Below are 18785 nucleotides of genomic sequence, written 5' to 3'. Positions count from 1 at the left end.
CTCACTTCCTTTTCTTCCCCTATTAAAGGGTGGAATTTCACCCTTTAATAGGGCATTAGTATAGAAGCATTATCTACAATAGTCAAATTATGGAAAGAGCCCAAGAATCCATCAACTGATAAATGGATAAAGAAGATGTGTTATACACACACACCATGGAATATTAGTCATAAAAGAAGAATGAAATCTTGCCATTTGCAACAACATGGATACAGCTAGAGAGTAAAATGTTAAGTGGAATAAGCCAGAGAAAGGCAAATACTGTATGATTTCACTCATATGTAGAATTTAAGAAACAAAAGGGGCACTCAGGTGGCTCAGTGGGTTAAGCCGCTGCCTTTGGCTCAGGTCATGATCTCAGGGTCCTGGGATCCAGCCCTGTAAGGGGCTGTCTGCTCAGCGAGGAGCCTGTTTCCTCCTCTCTCTCTGCCTGCCTCTCTGTCTACTTGTGGTCTCTGTCTGCCAAATAAATAAATAAAATCTTAAAAAAAAAAAGAATTTAAGAAACAACAAATGAGGGGTGTCTGGCTGGCTCAGTCTGTGGAGCATGCAACTCTTGATCTCGGGGATGAGTCTGAGCCCCACCCTGGATATAGAAATTACTTAAATAAATATTAAGGGGGAAAAAATGAGCAAAGGGGGGAAAAAAGGGGGCAGGGCAGGCAAGCCAAGAAACAAACTCCCAACTACAGAGAACAAGCTGATGGATACCAGGAGGGAGGGAGGTGGGGGGATGGGGATAAATTATGGGGATTAAGGAATGTACTTGTTTTAAAAAAAAAAAAAAAAGACAGGAAGGGTGGTTAGGTTATGGACATAGGGGAAATTATGTGCTATGGTGAGTGCTGTGAAGTGTGTAAACCTGGCAATTCACAGACCTGTACCCCTGGGGCTAATATATGTTAATTTAAAAAATTAATTTTTTTAAAAAAATGAGCTTGTTGTGATGAGCTTCAGGTGATATATCGAAGTACTAAATCATTATATTGTACAACTGAAACTAATATTACACTGTATATTAACTAAATGGAATTTTTTAAAGATTTTATTTATTTTTTAATTTTTTTTAAGATTTCATTTATCTATCTGACAGAGATCACAAGTAGTCAGAGAGGCAGGCAAAAAGACAGAGAGGAGGAAGCAGGCTCCCCACTAAGCAGAGAGCCTGATGCAGGGCTCGATCCCAGGACCCTGGGATCATGACCCGAGCCAAAGGCAGAGGCTTTAACCCACCGAGCCACCCAAACGCCCTAACATTTTATTTTTAAGTAATCTCTACAACCACTGTGGGGCTCAAACTCACAACCCCAAGATCAAAAGTTGCATGTTTTGCCAAATGAGCCAGCCAGGTACCCCAACTAACTGGAATTTTTTTTTTTTAACTTTAAAAAAAAAAAAAATATGGGGCGCCTGGGTGGCTCAATGGGTTGAGCCGCTGCCTTCGGCTCAGGTCATAATCTCAGGGTCCTGGGATCGAGTCCCACATCGGGCTCTCTGCTCAGCAGGGGGCCTGCTTCCCTTCCTCTCTCTGTGATCTCTTCCCTTCCTCTCTCCTACTGTGATCTCTCTCTGTCAAATAAATAAAATCAAATCTTTAAAAAATAAATAAATAAATAAATAAAAATAAAGCATTCATACATTTAAAGATTTATTTACTTATTTATTTATTTGACAGAGAAAGAGAGAGTCTACAAGAAGGCAGAATAGCAGGTAGAGGGAGAGAGAGAAGCAGTCCCCTCAACTAAGCAGGGAGCCTGATGCAGGGCTTGATCCCAGGACCCTGGGATCATGACCTGAGCTCAAGGCAGACACCTAACAACTAAGCCACTCAGCATTAGTACATGTAAAAAAACAAAAAGAAGTATTGTGGTATCCTGGATGGGATCCTGGAAGAGAAAAAGGACATTAGGGTCATGTGGGTGGCTCAGTCGGTTGGACATCTGCCTTCAGCTCAGGTCATGATCCCAAGGTCCTGGGATCAAATCCCACATTCAGGCTCCCTGCTAGGCCACGAACCTACCCCTCCCTCTGCCTGCTGCTTCCCCTGCTTGTGTTCTATCTCTCTGTCAAATAAATAAAAATCTTAAAAAAAAAAAAAAAAGGCGGTCACCTGGAAGGCAGTCACCTGGGTGCTCAGTCTTTAAGAGTCTGCCTTTGACTGAGGTCAGGATCCCAGGATCCTGGAATGGAGCCAATATCCCTGCTCAGCAGGAAGCCTGCTTCTCCCTCTCCCACACTCCCTGCTTGTATTCCCTCTCTTGCTATCTGTCTCTCTCTCTGTCAAATAAATAAATAAAATCTTTAAAAATAATAATGTTTGTTTTTTAATTAAATTCATCCAAAAGCCCTACCACTCAAATAAAATCACCATTAGTTTACATTTGAAGTAAATGTAGACTTTTATGTAAATTTTTAGACATATATGTACAGTCCTACAAAAATGCAATCTTCCTACACATTTTACTTGACAAAATATAATATGATTTCCAAATAATTAGTAGAAATCTATATTATACCTACTAGCTACAAGGTATTATCCTCTATAAAAGTATCATATTTATTTAACCAACCCCTTATTACTTAACATTTAAGTTTTTCCAAGTTTTAGCTATTACCAAAAAATACTACAAAAATAACAGTTTAATAAACATCTTTCCAAACTTACGAATTAGTGCCTTAACCAAGAAAAGTTGCTGAGTCAAGGGGCATATAGGTTTTGAATGTTTTCAATACATATAACCAAAATGTCCTTCAAAAAGGATGTTCAGGGTGCCTGGGTGGCTCAGTGGGTTAAGCCGCTGCCTTCGGCTCAGGTCATGATCTCAGGGTCCTGGGATCGAGTCCCACATCGGGCTCTCTGCTCAGCAAGGAGCCTGCTTCCTCCTCTCTCTCTGCCTGCCTCTCTGCCTACTTGTGTTCTCTCTGTCAAATAAATAAATAAAATCTTAAAAAAAAAAAAAAGGATGTTCACAAGTAAATAACCACGAACAGCAGTGTATTAGTGAGCCAATTTCCTCACTCCTATGCCATTACAGTATTAATACTTTATTATGTATACACAAAAGTCAAAAGTGCCAGACTTGCGGGGGGTGGGGGGTGTTATTCATAAATGAAAAATAATCTGTATCCTTACTGGTTATTTTTCTTTCTCTGTGTATGTTATCTACCTATTCACATATCTTTAGCGCATCTACTAGATATTAAAGTCATTAAACTTTAAAGTACAACACGTGGTGCAACTTCCCCTCCCCCACAATCTTCCTGGCATTGCTCATCACTGGATGCCCTACACCTGAAAAATTGCCTAGCACATAGTAAGCACTCAGTAAATATGTTAAGTACTAACCGAATTAATCTCTTTCAACTTTATGATGTTTTTGCCAATTACAGGTTGTTTTATGCAGTAATTCAAACAATATCTGCCTTTATGGATTCTGCCTTTACAGTCATGCTTAGAACAGCTCATCCCATTTCAAGACTGAAAAAATGTGTACCCATTTTTTTAAACTGGTCATTTTCTGCCTTCACATTTTTTTTAAGATTGTATTTTTAAATAACCTCTATGCCCAAAATGGGGCTTAAATTTACAACCCTGAGCTCAAGAGTGGCACACTCTACCAAATGAGGCAGCCAGGTGCCTGCTGACCTCATATCTTATATTTAACTACTTATTTAAAATTCACTTGGACTTTATTTTACCTACATTTTAAGGTAGGATTCCATTTTATTATTACTTTTCAAATGGTTAGCCAATTGTTCCAACATAACTTTGAAATTCTCTCTCAACTAGTGTGAAAAACCACCTTTACAGGGATACCTGGGTGACTCAGTTGGTTAAGCAGCTGCCTTTGGCTCAGGTCATGATCCCAGGGCCCTGGGATCGAGTACCACATCAGGCTCCTTGCTCCGCAGGGAGCCTGCTTCTCCCTCTGACTCTTGCCTGCCACTCTGCCTGTGCGCGCGCTCTCTCTCTCTCTCTCTGACAAATAAATAAATAAAATCTTAAAAAAAAACTTTATAATACTTATTAGCTTTACATATTTCTAAATTTATTATTCTGTACCAATGCTGTGTCTAATCCAAAATTACTACTCATTGTTTTATTACAGCTTTACTTATATACTCACTAGTAGAAGTTGCACACACACACACATACATACATACACACTTTACTCTTTCAGAACTTTTCTTACTTTACAGATTCATTCTTCCAAATAAATTTTGGAATCATTCTGTCAAATTTTCAAAAGGCATTATGGTTGGAATCTTGTAAAATTATCAGCCACATGAGCTAATGCAAGTTAAAGTTACTTAATTTCTCTGTATTTTCCTCTTTGGTAAAATGGAAATAATTGTACTTACCTCACAGATCTGTTAACAAAACTAAACGAATTAAGACATAAAATATTAAGCTAGAAAGATTTTAACATAATTGTTCAAAAGTAACTACTGTTACAATGCTTACTCAAAAAATGCTCTCCAGGTTGTGCTCTCACAAAATTCAAAGGCCCTTTAAGATACATCAAAGGGTAACACACAAAACGTTAAGCAGTGATATGAAGAATACATAATCAATGCCTGCTTCATTTCACTAAAGCCCTAACCCTTGACAAAATGAATGGCTAGAGCTGGCAGCAGGAACCCATGAAAAACATCAAAGGTCAGCGGCAAGGAAGCCTCAAAAAGTTATATCAATACTGGCCACCCAGTGGAGAGGACAACTTCTAGGTCCTTCTAATCACAGCCTTATAGAGCATCAGCAAATCTCCTCTAACGACTTGTTCCCCCAGATCCACAGTTAATAGACAAAACTACTTATTTCTTGCTTTCTATTCAGGAAACACATGGAGACTAGGCGTCCTCTCCACAATAGTTTTCAAACGAGAGTGTAAAGGCAGAATATAAATGCGATCAATAAATATAGACTGATAGGCCCAGATTATTCTAAGAAATTATCTCCAGGTTTTCCACATCACTGTAATGATGGGGGCGGAGGGATACAGTGTGGGTTTCTTTTTTCTGTGGGGAGACAGGCTCGTCTCATTTTGTTCCTTACTCTTTTGTTATCTGCATGACACTGGGATTAGTTAGAGGTCACATAACACAGGGAGGCCTTAAAAAAAATCTTACACCTAACTAACACAAATAAGAATACGGAGGCCAAGAGCGGCAAAAGGACTTGCTCATTACAAAAATAGCCAAAGGCCTAGACCCCAGGCCTTCTAATTCCCAGACCACAGCTCACTCCACCACACCAACAAACACAACCTCTCGCCGACGACTGCCACGCTTCGAGGTGGGAGGAGCAAAAGCAGACAGATCACGCTGCCGCAAGGACACTGGAGAAAACCACGGATCGGCGCAGTCGACGGCACGTGACTGACCACGCCTCTCCCCTACCCCGCTCCCCCTTCCCCGCGCCAGCAGCACGCGCTGCCAACCTCGTCATGTGACCTTCACGCGGCCCCAGCGCTCCCCCTGCTAGGCGACTCTTTCCAGCAGCCATTTTGCCGAGAACTTGTCGTCCGTGCTCACAGCGGAGCAGGACGCCACGAAAACCCGTGGCCAGATTTTACAGGCCGCACAGGCGCTTCGAAAAAGAGCTCAGACCGTGAGGGCTGAGCCGAACCTCATTGAACACGTCGCACCCCGGGGCGCCGGGGAAAGCTGTGGGTGCGCCTCAGCCCGCGATTGGCTGTGGCGTCCACGTGACGCCACGGCCCCCTCTCCAATTCCCCCCCCAACAAAAACACCCAAACAGACTCTTAACACCTCGCGCCAAGTACACGCCACCGGGCGCGTGAGGACGAACGGGGCGCGTGGCAATCAAAGCGCCTGCGCGTACCTGCCAAGGCCGACCGGAACGGGCCCACGCGCCGCTCAGCTCACGGGTCCCGGAATCCTCGCGCTGCCGGACCACCCGGCTAGTCATTGGCTGCCAGGTTTGGTCACGTGTTCATCTCAGGCCCGCCCCTAACCGCTAATCACCTGGCACCGTGCTCGAAGCGGCGCCGAAAGTCGTCCGCACGCGGAAAGGGAGGGTAGTTAGAAAACCTACTTTTTTGCCGCTTTGGGGTTACATACATAAAGGGGAAACGAGAAAGCTGGGTCTCAAAACTAAGTAAGCTCACACCTACCGGTTTAACTTCGCGTGCCTCTCCAGGAGCCGGGAACCATCGCCCTTGGGCGCTCCCCGATGCACGCCGGGATACGTCTGGCGCCCCTCAGTGTGCTGCAGAGCATGCCGGGAAAAGCACCTCTCCCGGTTTCCTGGCTCTTACCTCCGGGGTGTTCCTTTCATGTCCCCTTGAAAGCCAGGTTCTTGGGCTGGGAGTTTGAGTAATTATGGGAGTGTGACTCCATATAACAGGCACTTTCAGTGCCCCTTTTCCCACTTGTTCATCTGTGTGGTCTTGGGGAAACTGCTTAACCTTTCTTCATGGAGCATGCATTTAGGAAGTGCCTGTTGAGTGCCTTTGTGGATACTGGAAAGAAAAAAAAAAGCAAGAGTGTTTGTCTACAATGGAACTATCAGCCTTTCATAGTTACTGGAAAATAATGCTAATTTAAATACAACTTACCTACAAACCCCACTAGGAAGTGGAAATAATACTTGGGACTTTCTCTTAGTATAAAAGACCAGACTTTTCATGGTAACCTCATTGCTGTTGTTGGTGAAAATGGGGGTAGAAGAAGCAGGAGGCATTTTACAGGGGCCAGAGACGTGGCCTTATTATATTTTCTGGTTCAACCTGCCTTAGCTATGGTATATTGGTTCCAAGAAAAACACCATCTGCTAACGGTGAGAAAAGGTGGTCTTAGGATGAGTTAATTTTGTAGTCTTCACAGACTGACCTCCAGGCCAAACCCTGATGTTTTACTCCCATGAAGCCACCAGTTAGAACAATTCATATCTCTTTTGCTTTGAACTCCATTTCTCAGCTATTTAGATTTCAAAGCTATTTTTTCAGTTATCAAAGGGATGATTAAGCTTGGGGAATTTGACTAGCACTGGTCAGACTCACGAGAGTGCTGATTAATAAACTAGAAATTAAATGTATTAATTCATAATGTGGTTACTGAGTCAAAACACAGTTTTGGGCACACTTTTCTGGCTGTAAGATATTTGATAAGCCTAATCAGAAAATTATTTTCTAACTAGAAAAACAAAGGAAGGGGAATTAGTTGATCACATGTAATAAAACCATTAAGGAACCACTGGCTGGCTCAGTGGGTAGAGTATGTAACTACTAATCTCATGGTGGTAAATTGGGGAGCCCCATGTAGGTGTAGAGATTACTTTTTTTAAAAATCTTTTTTAAAAAACTATAAATTATAAGCATAACTATCAAACTTGAAGTTCATAAAACACTCCAATATATTTGATTACATTTGATCCTAACAACCATGAGAGCAAAGTACTATTCTAATATTACCATCTCCTAAAAAAAAATCTTGAATGGGAAACTGGAAAATGTGTTTTAACATGTTCTCCAAGTGAATGTGGTGCACAACTAGGTTTGGGGTCTATTGGCCATAGGTGAAAGAACCCAGTCCTTGAAGTCAGACCCATCTGGATGGACCTGCAGTTCTCTCATTTACTGTACTTTGAACTTGAACAGGTTTTTTAACTTTCTGAACCTCAGTTCCTTTAACCACAAATTGTGGCCAGTCCTAGTCTCAGATTGTCATGATGATTCTGAGATAATAATATTTAAAACACCTATCCTTTAAACCCTGATGCATAAGAGGTGTTCTGTAAATGTGAGTACTAGTTAGTGGTAATGGTTGTATTCTAACCAGCATCCAGTACTCTATCCAACACAGCACACTCTTGAATTATTTTTTTTCCACTATTCTGTTTCTCCCCTAGACAGTGCTAGAGGCACACTAGCAGATTCTTACACTGCAGTTCTTTTTTAAGACTTTTTGGTGACTGTTGCCCATCTGTTGGTGCATATTGTTACATTATCTCCTTGCTTTCATTTCAAGGTTGTTTTTTTTTCTCTTAACATGTTAACATGCTGAACTCTAGACATTACTGATGTAAAATAACGATGATACAGAAATAGAGAATGGAGGTGGCACCTGTACCTTTGCTTCAGGTAGGTTAAAAATTGTTTACATTTACATACCTCAGAGTAAAGACACCCTCAAAATTCACCTTCACTTTTATAACAATGTTTTGGAGGCTCCAATTCCCAGTGTTCTTCCAGTGGTTCCTTTTTCAATACCTTCATATATTTCTAACAAAAGGAGGATTTAGCTAAGGCAGAGTTTCCCACAGACATCTGAAATTCAATATTTCCAAAGTCAAACTAATTTTCCAACCCTTCACTCCACACACCAGCTATGAGTGCATTTCCTTACGTGAGCAATGATATCACTGTTCCAGGAATTCTTCCTGTCTAGGAAACCTCCATTTTTTTTTTCATGGCTCTAACTGTTTTCCACATTCAACTGGTCACAAAGTTCTGCTGCTTCTAAACACCTTGTAAGTCCAAACCCTACTTTCCATTTCTTACACTATTTCATTAGTTCTACCCTTATCTTTATGAGACCCTACAAATATAGAGATTTCATCCTAATGATAATAGCATGTTAAAGTTGATTTCAGAATACAAAACTTGTCATCTGTATTATTTACAATAGACCACTGAAAGGTTTGTAACGTCTTGCACAGGGAATGCTGTTAGTAAGGATGAGTGAAATAATTTCTTTAATATAAACAAATATATCTAATTATATAATAGAGGAAATTATAAAGTCTAGATGTTTTGGACATATTTTACTGAGTGCTGAAGAGCATTAGTAGTAATCTTGGAAGTAATTATAGACATTTATGCTATTCTTAACTATTTCTGGTTCACCCAACCTCCTAGAACATGATAAAATTGTTTTTTCTTGCTCTCTTGAAGTTAAGGATGATTATTCACTTGGGAATGAATGTGAGTAGAAGTGACATGTATTACTTCTAGGAGGAAGGTTTAAATACCAATGTGCAATTACCCATTTTCCCTTTCCTTTTGCCACAGACGCTAGCAATGCTTCAACTTGTGGTTACTCTATCAGCCTTGGTCCCATCAAATGACTGACACAGAGCAGATATTCCAAGCCGGCTAATAGTGACTATGCAGAATGCACAAGAAATAACTTATGTTGTTTAGAGACACTGGGATTTGAGATTGTTAGTTAGCACATATAACCTAGCACTTATTTAATGGTATAGAGATGGAGGAAGTTTCTAGAAGTCCATTTTGTTAAGGAAGACCCCAATTGCCAATGACCACAATGTGATATAAATTTAGAAACATAAGAGAATGTGGGGGACAACTGCCTGATTGTGATATAAAGGACGAGCCTGAAGAAAGAACAATCATTGGAATCTTGCTCTTTCATCTCCCCCCACTGCATAATCATTCTTCACAGACCAGGAAAAGTGATCTTTTAAAAATATTAGTGAGATCGTGTGACTCCTCTCTTTGAAAATGACCAAAATGTTTCATACTACACTTCAGGTAAAACTCACACTGTTTACCTTGGTCTGTGAACCTAACATCTGGCCTTTACCCTCTTATCATTGTTGTGGTTTGTGCACCCTTGATCATTATTATCATCCCTACTTTATGGTCGTCATCTGGTTGTCCCCTCAGCCTGTGATCCCTCCATGTGGATGGATCCTTCTCTGTGATTCTCATCAGCTCCAATGTAACTTTCTAAGAGAAAGGTCTTAACTGACTACCCTATCTAAAGGGAACTGCGTCCATCCACTGGTCATCTCTATTTTAGCACCCCTTTTTTTTAAGTTTATTTATTTATAATTTCTACACCCAACATGGGGCTTGAACTCATGACCCTGAGATCAAGAGTTACATGCTCCTCCAACTGAGCCAGCCATGCACCCCTCACCTCATTTTATTTTCTTTATGGCAGTTCTCATTATCTCAAAGAACCTTATTTTATTGTTTCCCTTCTGCCTCTACCCAAGATGAGAATAGAAGCCTCCTGTATATTCTCAGCACCTTGAAAAGTATCTGGCACACAAAATACAGCAAGTGGGGGCGCCTGGGAGACTCAAGTCATTGGGCAGCTGCCTTCGGCTTGGGTCATGATCCCAGAGTCGTGGGATCAACTCCAGCATTGGGCTCCCTGCTCAGTGGGAAACTTGCTTCTCCCTCTCCCACTCCCCCTGCTTGTGTTCCCTCTCTTGCTCTCTCTCTGTGTTGAGTAAATAAATAAATAATCGTTTTTAAAAAGTACAGTAAGTGAAAAAATACCTTCATATATCTGATAAATGTTTAATATTCACAATAAAGAACTCCTACAATTCAACAACAACAAAAACTCTATTAGAAAATGGGCCACAGGGGCACCCGGGTAGCTCAGTTGGTTAAGTGCCTGACTTTGGCTCAGGTCATGATCTTGGGGTCATGGGATGGAGTCCCACATCGGGCTCCCTGCTCATCATGAGGTCAGCTTCTCCCTCTCCCTCTGCCCCTCCCCCTGCTCATGCTCTCTGTCTCTTTCAAATAAATAAAAAGTCTTTTTAAAAAATGGGCAAAGGATTTGAATAGACATTTCCTCAAAGAAGATATATAAATGGCCAATAAAGGGGCACCTGGGTGGCTTAGTGGGTTAAAGCCTCTGCTTTCGGCTCAGGTCATGATCCCAGGGTCATGGGATCGAGCCCCACATCGGGCTCTCTACTCTGTGGAGAGCCTGCTTCCTCCTCTCTCTCCCTGCCTGCCTCTCTTGCCTACTTTGACCTCTGTCTGTCAAATAAATAAATAAAATATTTTTTAAAAAAAAGGCCAATAAACCCATAAAAGGGTACTCAGCATCACTGATCATTAGGGAAATGCAAATCAAAAACACTATGAGATACCACTTCACACCTCTCAGGACAGTTACCATTTAAAAAAAAATTTTTTTTAAGATTTTATTTATTTAGGGGCGCCTGGGTGGCTCAGTGGGTTGGGCCGCTGCCTTCGGCTCGGGTCATGATCTCAGGGTCCTGGGATCGAGTCCCGCATCGGGCTCTCTGCTCAGCGGGGAGCCTGCTTCCTTCTCTCTCTCTCTGCCTGCCTCTCAGTGTACTTGTAATTTCTCTCTGTCAAATAAATAAATAAAATCTTTAAAAAAAAAAAAAGATTTTATTTATTTATTTGACAAAGAGAGATCACAAGTAGGCAGAGAGACAGGCAGAGAGAGAGGAGGAAGCATGCTCCCCGCTGAGCAGAGAGCCCAATGCGGGACTTGATCCTAGGATCCCAAGATCATGACCTGAGCCAAAGGCAGAGGCTTAACCCACTGAGCCACACAGGCACCCCCCCCCAAAAAATTTTTTTAAACAGAAAATAGGGGCACTTGGGTGGCTCAGTAGGTTAAGCATATGACTTTTTTTTTTTTCTTTAGCATCTGACTCTTGATTTCAGCTCAAGCCATGAACTCAAGCCATGAGATCTAGCTAAACACTGGGCTCTACACCGGGTATGGAGCCTACTTAAGATCCTCTCTCTCCCTCTCCCTCTGCTCCTCCCCGCCAAAAAATAAATAAAAATAGAAAATAACAAGTGTTGGCAAGGAAATGGAGATATTGAAAGCTTTGTATATTGTTGGTAGAAGTGTAAAATAGTACAGCCACTATGGAAAATAGTATGGCAGTCCCTAAAAAAAACAAAAATATATTACTATATAATCCAGCAATTCCACTTCTGAATATGTGTTTAAAAGAATTGAAAGTAGGGTCTTGAGGGGCGCCTGGGTGGCTCAGTGGGTTAAGCCGCTGCCTTCGGCTCAGGTCATGATCTCAGGGTCCTGGGATCGAGTCCCACATCGGGCTCTTTGCTCAGCAGGGAGCCTGCTTCCTCCTCTCTCTCTCTCTGCCTGCCTCTCTGTCTACTTGTGATCTCTCTCTGTCAAATAAATAAATAAAATCTTTAAAAAAAAAAAAAAAAGAAAGTAGGGTCTTGAAGAGATATTTGTACACCCCAATTCATAGCAGCATTCTTCAGAATAGTCAAAAGATAGAAACAACACAAATGTTCATGACAGATGAATGGATAAGCAAAATGAGGTATATACTTACAATAGAACTACTATTCATCCTCAAAAAAGAAGGAAAGTCTGACACACATTTTGAGGGTATTATAGTACATGAAATAAGACAGACACAAGAAGATAAATACTGTTTCCACTTACACAAAGTATCTAGAGTAGTCAAATTAATAGAGACAGAAAGTAGAATGGTTGTTCCCAGAGGTTGGAGGAAGAGGGTAATGGGGAGTTGCTACAATAAGGGCTTAGAGTTTCAGTTTTGCAAGATGAAAAGAGTTCTGGAGATTGGATGTATAAAAAAGTAAATGTACTTCACATTACTGAACTATACACTTAATAGGATGGTCAATTTTATGTTAAATATATTTTACCACAATTTTAAAAAAAAGTCAGCAGAACTTTCTTGACAGGAAGAAGGAAGGAATGAATATATAAGCTAAAACTGATGTGTCTGATAGTCATTTACCATTTCAACTTCACTGAACTTATCCATTTCCAATTATCACTAGTATTGAGCATTTGTAAGTGTGTGACAAAGACAGAGAGACAGCCATCTAGACTGTTCCCAGATATATCTTACTTTTCTGAAGCACAGATCTCATCATATAATGCCTTAATTAAAAAAAAAAAAAAAAAAAAAAAACCGTAGATAGGGCACCTGGGTGCTTCAGTAGGTTAAGCCTCTGACTTTGGCTCTCGTCATGATCCCAGGGTTGTGCAATCAAGTCCCACATTAGACTTCCTGTTCAGCAGGGAGTCTGCTTCTCCCTTCCTCCCTCCCCTCAACTAGTTATCTGTCACACAAAAATTAAAAAATATATAACTAAATAAATAAATAAATAAATACTTTGATAAAGTCTAATTTATTGACCTTTTTGTTAATGGTTAATTTTCTATCTTATCTAAGAAATCTTTGCCTACCCAAAGTTGTAAAGATTTTCTTCTCTGTTTTTTTGCAGAAGTATTATAGTTTTAGCTTTTACATTCAGGTCTGATATCTACCTCAAATTAATCTCAGTGTATTGTGTGAGGTAGGGGCTTAGCTTCAATTTTTCCCCTCATTAAAATATCAAGTTGGTTCAACACTATTGGTTGAACACTTTTTCCCCCTTCGAATTACCTTGGTACCTGTATTAGTTATCTATCATTGTGTAAGAAATTACCCAAAAACTTAGTAGGTTTAAACAGCAAATATTTATTACCTTATAGTTTCTGTGGTTAAGGAATCTGGGTACAGTTTGCCTGGGTGCCTCCAGAAGTTTCTCATGAGGTTGCAGTCAAGCTATTGGCCAGGGCTGCAGCTCATCTGAAGGCTTGATTCAAGGGAAACAGAGCCTGCTTCCAAAGCTCATTCATGTGGTTCTTGGCAGACCTTGATCACTTGCCACATGGGTTTTTCTACAAAGCTGCTTTACAACATGTCAGCTAGCTCTTTACCAGTAGCAAGCCACCCAAGAGAGAAAGAGTATGCTCAAGATGTAAGCCAGAGTCTTTTCTAAACCTAATCCCAGAAGTAACACTTGTTACTTCCATCAGCCCTCACTCAAAGGGAGATCACAGAAGGTTAGGAATCATTGGAGGTCATCTTAGAGGTTGCCTACCACATACTTTTTCAAAAATCAATTGACTACTATGTATGTTTGGGTCTATCTCTAGACTCTATTTTGTTTCATTGACCTGTTTATTTTTCCATATACTAATGCCATGCTGCCTTGATTTCTGTAGCTTTTTAGTAAGTCTTAAGGTCAAAGTGTTGTTGTTGTTGTTGTTGTTCTTAAGTAATCTTTACACCCAATGTGGGACTCAAATTCATGACCCCAAGATCAAGCCAAGCATCCCTTTAAAAACTGTTTTGACTATTCTAGGTCCTTTGTATCCCCACATAAATTTTAGAATCAGTTTGTCAATTTCTATGCCCCCCCAATCCTTTTATTTTAAATAGAATTGAATTGACTCCATAACTGTGTATAACTAATACCTTAATAATATTGTCTTTCACTCCATTAATATGAAGTCACAATACAGACATCTGACAAAGGACAAATATTTAGAACATAGAAAGAAACTTTAATAACTCAATAATAACAAGACAGCAACACTTTATTTTATTTTATTTTATTTTTTAAAGATTTTATTCATTCATCTGACAGACAGAGATCACAAGTAGGCAGAAAGGTGGCCAGAGAGGAGGAAGCAGGCTCCCCGCCAAGCAGAGAGCCCGATGTGGGGCTCGATCCCCCGACCCTGGGACCACGACCCAAGCCAAAGGCAGAGGCCCTAACCCACTGAGCCACCCAGGCAGCAACACTTTTTTTAGATGGGCAGTATTTTTTTAGATCGGCAAAATCCTTGAACTGATATCTACAAATGGCTAATAAGTATATATATGAAAAGATGCAGAAGACTATTATCATGGAAGTACAAATTAAAACGACAGTGAGAGGGGCTCCTGGGTGGCTCAGTTGTTAAGCGTCTGCCTTCAGCTCAGGTCATGATCCCAGGGTCTTGGGATAGTCCCACATCGGGCTCCCTGCTCTATGGGAAGCCTGCTTCTCTCTCTCCCACTCCCCCTGCTTGTTTTCCCTCTCTCACTGTGTCTCTGTCAAGTAAATAAGTAAAATCTTTAAAAGTAAAAAAAAAAAAAAAAAGAAAGAAAGAAAGAAAAATAAAATGACAGGGGCACCTGGGTGGCTCAGTGGGTTAAAGCTTCTGCCTTCGGCTCGGGTCATGATCCCAGAGTCCTGGGATCAAGCCCCACATCGGGCTCTCTGCTCAGCGGGGAGCCTGCTTCTTCCTCTCTCTCTCTGCCTGCCTCTCTGTCTACTTGTAATCTCTGCCTGTCAAATAAATAAATAAAATATTTTTTAAAAAATAAATAAATAATAAAATGACAGTGAGATATCACTCATACTCCCCAAAATATCTAAAATTAAAAAGACTTGACAATACTAGTGTTGGCTAGATTTGGAGCAACTGAAACTCTCAGACACTGCAGCTAGGAGTATAAAATGGTACAATCCTTCAGAAAATGGTATTTCTTAAATTTTAACATATACCAGGGCACCTGGCTGGTAACTCTTATCTTGGAGTCATGAGTTCAAGCCCCCCCCCCCATATCGAGACATTGCTTTTTTTTTTTTTTTTAAGATTTTATTTATTTATTTGAGAGAGAGAGAGAGCACGGAGGGAGAGTGACTAAGAGAAACAGACTCTTCCCTAAGCAGAGAGCCCAATTCAGAACTTGAACCCAGAACCCTGAGATCGTCACCTGAGCTAAAGGCAGGCACTTAACTGACTGAGCCACCCAGGCACCCCGAGATTGCTTTTATTTATTTTTTAAGATTTTGTTTATTTACTTGTCAGAGAGCACGCACAAGCAGGCAAAGTGGCAGGCAGAGGTGGAAAGAGAAGCAGGCTCCCTGCCGAGCAAGGGGCCCAATGCAGGACTGGACCCCAGGACCCTGGGATCATGACCTGAGCCGAATGCAGCAGCTTAACCGACTGAACCACCCAGGTGTCCCTCGAGATTGCTTTTAAAAAATAAAATAAAATATAAAATTTTTTTAAAATATTTTATTTATTTCTTTGACAGACAGATCACAAGTAGGCAGAGAGGCAGGCAGAGAGAGAGGAGGAAGCAGGCTCCCCACTGAGCAGAGAGCCCAATGTAGGGCTCGATCCCAGGACCCTGGGATCATGACCTGAGCCAAAGGCAGAGGTTTTAACCCACTGAGCCACCCAGGCGCCCCTAAAATATAAAATTTTAACATACACCTACTCTATGACCAGAAATTCAACTTCCAGGTATTCACTCAAGAGAAATGAAAACATTTATCTTCAAAAAGAGGTGTTGGGGTGCCTGGGTGGCTCAGTGGGTTAAGCCGCTGCCTTCGGCTCAGGTCATGATCTCAGAGTCCTGGGATCGAGTCCCGCATCGGGCTCTCTGCTCAGCAGGGAGCCTGCTTCCCTCTCCTCTCTCTCTGGCTGCCTCTCCGTCTACTTGTGATTTCTCTCTGTCAAATTAATAAATTTAAAAAAAAAAAAAAAATCTTCAAAAAGAGGTGCTATACAGGATAAAACCAGAGAGGGAGACAAACCATAAGATATTCCTAATCATAGGAAACAAATTGAGGGTTGCTGGAGGGGACCAGGGTAGAAGGATGAAGTAACTGGGTGATGGACATTGGGGACATTAATGAGCAGTGGGTATTATATAAGACTAATGAATCACAGACCTGTACCCCTGAAGCAAATAATACATTATATGTTAATTAATTGAATTTAAATTTTAAAAAGAAACTTAAAGATAAAAAAGAGATATTGTATAAGAACTTTTATACCGACTTTATTCATAATAAACAAAAAGTAGAAATAGCCCACATGTCCATCAACAGAAAAATGGATAAACAGATGAATTATCAATGAACCATTATTCAGTAATGAAAAGAAGGAACTACTGATGTATGTAACAATATGGAGGAATCTCAAAACACATGTTGAACAAAAGAAGCCAGATATACAATGATCCACACTGTATGATTCCATTTATATGAAATTCCTGAGTCCTTGGACGCCTGGATGGCTCAGTCAGTTAAGCATCTGCCTTTGGCTCAGGTCATGATCCTGGAGTCCCGGGATCAAGCCCCATATCATGCTTTGTGCTCAGCAAGCCCCTGCTTCCCCTTCTCCCTCTGCCCCTCCCTATTCATGCTTGCTCACTCTCACTCTCTCTCAAATAAATAAATAAAATTTTTAAAAAAAGAAGAAGAACAAAGCCCAAATTCTTTGCCATTATCCTCACTGAAATTTATCTCTCCACCCCTTGGAATTTGCACTGACTTTGTGCCTTTTTTTTTTTTTTTTTTTTTTTTTTTTGAAAGAGAACACGAGTGGAAGAGAAAGCATCTTAAGCAGGCTCCAGCTGAGCATGGAGCCTGATATGGGCTCGATCTCATGTCCCTGAGCTGAAACCAAGAGTCAGTTGCTTAACCAACTGAGGGATCCAGGGCCCCCATGACTGCTTTGACCTATAGAATATGGCAGAAGTGATGCTATGCCAGCGTGCGGTCTAGTCTTTAAAAGGACTAGCAGCTTCTACTTCCTCCTTGGAACCCATGCTGTGAGGAAGCCCAAACAACCATGTGCAAGAGAAACAAAGTCGTTACTGGCAGTCCTATCGGTGCTCCCTGCCAAGAGCCAATCCTGTCTTGCCAGCCATGTGAGTGAGTCATCTTGGAAGGGGACTCTCCAGCCTCATTCAGACTATCTCAGCTGATGTCACAGAAAGCAGAGAGAAATTTATTCCACAAAACCCTAAATTGCAATACCAATGAGCCAATAAATAATTTTTGTTGTTTTAGGTCATTAGCCTTGGGGGTGTTGTACATATCAATAAATAACCAAAACATATGGAAATAGAAAAATCATATGAATTGTTGCCTTGGGGAAGAAGTGCGATCAATTGCAAAACATAAGTGGATTTTCAGAAGCGATGGAAATGTTCTATATCTTGATTGGGGTAGCAGTTATAAGGATATACATACTTGTCAAAAATTTTTGAGCCATTGACTTTAAATTTACATATTATAATGTATGTAAATTATACCACATGAAGTAAATGTAAAAAAAATAAATAACTTGGACGACTCTCTATTAACTAGAATATAAAGAATAAGATCTCAACTTGCTTGGAGACTCTTCACCAAAGGTAGCCCCAGCCTGAATTCCCAGAATACTCCCTTCCCACCCTTCACACTAAAGCTAGATAAAATGATTTGCAGTTCCACATGGGCCCAGGCTCTTTGACGTCGTGCTATCTTCCTGGCCCATCACTCCTGGTCTCAGGCTGCTGAAGTCTCAGTCATCCTGTGACACCCAACTTTACCCATCCCTGTGCTGAGACAGTCTTAGTCACCACGTGCTCTTGCTCAAAAAACACTTTGTGAATACTTTTATTACAATACTTACCATATTCTAGGGGCTCCTGGGTGGCTCAGTGGGTTGGGCCTTTGCCTTCAGCTCAGGTCATGATCCTAGGGTCCTGGGATCGAGCCCCACATTAGGCTCTCTGCTCAGTGGGAAGCCTGCTTCTCCCTCTGCCTGCCTCTCTGCCTACTTGTGATCTCTATCAAATAAATAAATAAACTCTTTAAAAACATAAAACAATACTTACCATATTCTAGTGTAAATTTTTTTTTTAAAGATTTTATTTATTCATTTGTCGTAGAGAGAGAAGCGAGAGCAAGCACAGGCAGACAGAGTGGCAGGCAGAGGGAGAAGCAGGCTCCCCGCCAAGCAAGGAGCCCGATGTGGGACTCGATCCCAGGACGCCGGGATCATGACCTGAGCCGAAGGCAGCTGCTCAACCAACTGAGCCACCCAGGCGTCCCTCTAGTGTAAATTTTTGTTTGCGTGTTTCTCTACTAGACTCTGACTTCCTTCATGAAAGAGACAGCTTCTGATTCATTTTTGCATCACCATAATCTAACTACTGGGCAGGTTGTAAACACTCATTAAATGATGAATGAATTATTATACATTGGCCAGGCATTCCTTTTGCTCCTCTCATTATTTTACTGGTCTTTTCCAGCCTTCTGTGGTATAGGTGTTTCTTGATCTCCATCCACTGCCATCCTCCACTACCTGCTTTTCTTTTCCTTTCCCTCTTTCTCTCACACATTCCTTTGGCAGTCTCAAAAGGCTCATCCAACACCATGGCTGCAACATTC

The 18785-nt window shown here is 41.1% G+C and overlaps 1 protein-coding gene and 1 long non-coding RNA gene across 3 annotated transcripts in view; one reads left to right on the top strand and one right to left on the bottom strand.

The window, feature by feature from the left end:
• MGA (MAX dimerization protein MGA) overlaps positions 1–6208 on the bottom strand; it is a 166794-nt gene extending 160586 nt beyond the window's left edge. The window contains exon 1 of one of the 2 annotated variants that reach the window (XM_032343365.1): positions 6138–6208. The gene's annotated coding sequence lies outside the window, so the exon portion shown is untranslated. Of the gene's footprint in view, positions 1–5845; positions 5916–6137 lie in introns of those variants that run through there. The other variant, XM_032343362.1, reaches the window with a different exon arrangement.
• LOC116590944 lies at positions 5964–9340 on the top strand. The gene is made up of 3 exons (XR_004285790.1): positions 5964–6041; positions 8036–8105; positions 9036–9340. It is a non-coding gene; the product is annotated as an uncharacterized LOC116590944 (long non-coding RNA).
• Positions 9341–18785: the final 9445 nt, after the last annotated feature.

The sequence above is a fragment of the Mustela erminea genome, chromosome 5 (genome assembly GCF_009829155.1).
Source record: "Mustela erminea isolate mMusErm1 chromosome 5, mMusErm1.Pri, whole genome shotgun sequence".
Taxonomy (NCBI): Eukaryota; Metazoa; Chordata; class Mammalia; order Carnivora; family Mustelidae; genus Mustela; species Mustela erminea.
The sequence above is the reverse complement of the archived record's forward strand: the minus strand, read 5'-3'. Positions and strand labels throughout refer to the sequence as shown.